Below are 3,529 nucleotides of genomic sequence, written 5' to 3'. Positions count from 1 at the left end.
GTCTAAACTCACTAGCTTCTCCATCTTGCAGCTTTTGAACTTCCTGTTTCAACCAATCATCAGATTTCTGCAATTCTCTTATCTGATTCAACAATGAAGGTCTCACGACGAAACTAGCAAGTAGGGTTCCATCCTCACCATTATTCAACTGGATCCCTAGAGATTTCATCTCAAGTAACATCGGAAAATAAGAACTTTGAAGTGTTGCTAACGACGATGAGGATTTACGACTTAAGGCATCCGCTACAACATTTGCTTTTCCCGGATGATAATCAATCACTAAGTCATAATCCTTAATCAACTCCAACCATCGTCTCTGTCTCAAGTTAAGCTCTTTCTGGGTGAGCAAATACTTCAAACTTTTATGATCAGAAAAAATCCGACAACGCTCACCATATAAATAATGTCTCCAAATCTTCAATGCGAATACTACTGCTGCTAACTCCAAGTCATGAGTAGGGTAATTCGTCTCGTGCTTCTTCAACTGTCGGGAAGCATAAGCTATTACTTTCTCATCCTGCATCAACACACACCCTAATCCCAACTTAGATGCATCGCTGTATACCACAAATTCTTTTCCACTAACAGGAAGTGTTAAAATGAGAGCAGAGGTTAACCGGTTCTTTAGCTCCTGAAATCGATTCTCACAAACATCATCCCACTCAAACTTAACTCCTTTACGAGTCAAACGAGTCAGAGGAACTGCTATCAAAGAAAATCCCTGAACAAATCTCCGATAATAACCGGCTAAGCCAAGGAAACTATGAATCTCTATAACCGTTCTTGGTTGCTCCCATTGTAAGATTGCCTCTATCTTCTTGGGATCGACATAAATTCCAGCTTCGGACACCACATGTCCCAAGAAAACCACTTCCTTCAACCAGAATTCACATTTAGAGAACTTGGCATAGAGTTGTCTATCGCGCAAAGTTTCCATCACAATGCGCAAATGGGCAGCATGTTCATCATCATTCTTCGAATAAACCAGGATGATATCGATGAATACTATCACAAACTTATCCAAGTATGGATGGAACACCCTGTTCATAAGATCCATAAAAACTGCCGGGGCATTAGTCAAACCAAATGGCATCACCAGAAACTCATAATGCCCATAACGCGTCCTGAAGGTAGTCTTGGGTACATCCTACTCCTTAATCCTCAACTGATAGTACCCAAATCTCAAATCAATCTTAGAGAATACCATAGCACCTCGTAATTGATCAAAAAGATCATCTATCCAGGGTAAAGGGTATTTATTCTTGATGGTCACTCGGTTCAGCTGACGGTAATCGATACACAATCGAAGAGTGCCATCTTTCTTCTTTACAAATAGGACTGGTGCTCCCCAAGGAGAAATGCTAAGGTGAATGAAACCTTTATCCACCAAATCTTGCAACTGGACTTTCAGTTCCTCCAACTTTGCTGGAGCCATTCTATATGGAGGAATAGAAATAGGTGCGGTACCCGGAAGTAAATCAATAGGGAACTCAAGCTCTCGATCAGGAGGTAGTCCCGGTAAATCATCAGAAAATACATCAGGAAACTCACTTACTATTATGACATCCTCTAACTTAGGTTCCCCCTTTGAAGTATCGATCACGTATGCCAAATAAGTCAGATACCCTTTTTGCACTAATTTCGAAGCTTTGATGGCTGAGATTATACAAGATGGTAATACTCGACGTTCCCCTACAAACACAATATCTGCTCCCTCTGAATTTCGAAGAACAACTTCTTTTCGAAAACAATCCACGTTCGCCCGATGTACAGTTAACCAGTCCATACCCAATATTAAATCAAAATCCAAGATCTCTAGAGGAATTAAGTCACCCCTAAATTCTTCTTCACCTACCCTTACCCCACAGTCTCTATAACAAGTATTTCTAATCAACTATTCTCCTAGAGGGGTATGCACTACAATTTCTCCTTCTAATGGTGACAGGTTTCTATCAGCAATTAATGCAAATGTCGTACTCACATAAGATCTATCTGAGCCAGAATCTATCAAAACATAAGCATCTTTATCAAATAAAGACATAGTACCTGTCACTGCTCCAAGTCGGACCGTGCCTCATCTTCTGTCATAGCAAAAACTCTTGTCGCGGTACGAGTCTGTGGTCTCGAAGGTGGATGTGTCGGGGTATTACTCTCCACACCGGACCGTATGGCTACTCCCTGTCTCGGTGGTAACCTAGAAGAATGTCTCCTCTGCATATCAGTGCGAGCTGGTGGAGATGATACAGCTACAGTGGCTCATCCTAACCGTGGGCAATTACTCCTAATATGACCCGTCTGTCCATATTGGAAACATCTTGTTGGCCCTCTACATAGCCTACTATGATAATTCCCACAATTTCTGCATCTGTCAGAACCTCCGAAACTCTTCCCAGAACCAGTCATAGCAGATTTGCTAAACCTCGAAGGTCTCTGCTGTGATGGTGGAAATGGAGGTCGAAGAGATGTCATGGAAACAGAAGTAGTGCTCCCTGAAGTCGCTGAGTCCTTGCCTCTTTTTACTGGCTGACTAGAAGACATACCAGGATTCCTCTTTTTTGCAAACTCAGTTCGAATCCTCCTATTCTCATTCGCGAGCTTCTCAACCTGTAAAGCCATCTATACCACCTCCTTATGTGGCTCCCTACCAGTCACTGTCATTCGCTCTCTAATCTCATTACGGAGCCCTTCCTCAAAATAGTTGGCCTGATCTTGCTCAGATTTCACCAGATCCGGCACATATAACATCAACTCGTTAAAACGAATCTCGTACTCCTCTACAGTTAGATTTTCCTGTTTCAAACTCAAAAATTCTCTCTTCTTTTCTTTCTGATGGAAATAAGTGAAATACTGATCATCGAATTCTTTGAGAAAATCGGACCATGTTTGAGGAGTAGCGAAACGGGACTTCATCGAATTCCACCAAGTACGAGCCCTCTTCTCTAATAATCTCGTAGCCACCATCAACTTCATGTCGTCATCTAATCCCATATCAGAGAGAGTCTCTGAAACTTGATTAATCCAGTCCTTTGCCACAGTGGCATCCAACTCACCCGTGAAAGATACACAACCCAATTGCCTAGCTTCCTTCATCTTCTTGGAAATGGATACATCCTGTACTGGTGGTGGAACTAAAGGAGTAGCTAGAGGCACTACAGGTGGAACTTGACCAGTCTGAGCTTGACCAGCCATTGCGGCAAAGAAAGCTACCAATGCCTGTGCTGCCTCAGTAGGCATGGCGGGAATACCCGTAAGTGGCTGAAGAGATGGAGGATGTGGAGGACTATCGGCCTGCTCAGCAGTAGGTACTGCCCGAATGGTAGATGCAGCTGATTCCTCCTCTACTGTATCTGGCTGATGACGTTAGGAACGACCTCTTCCCCTCCCAACCGATCTAGTGAGAGGTGGGCGTCCGCGTCGAGGAGGCATTGTAATCTATAAAAAAAAATACGAGCAAATTTAGGTAACCTTAGGCTCTATATGCAGATGCATGCATTCTATTCAACCTAACCTAACTTAACTTAATCCGGGG

The sequence above is a fragment of the Theobroma cacao genome, chromosome 7 (genome assembly GCF_000208745.1).
Source record: "Theobroma cacao cultivar B97-61/B2 chromosome 7, Criollo_cocoa_genome_V2, whole genome shotgun sequence".
Taxonomy (NCBI): domain Eukaryota; kingdom Viridiplantae; phylum Streptophyta; class Magnoliopsida; order Malvales; family Malvaceae; genus Theobroma; species Theobroma cacao.
The sequence above is the reverse complement of the archived record's forward strand: the minus strand, read 5'-3'. Positions refer to the sequence as shown.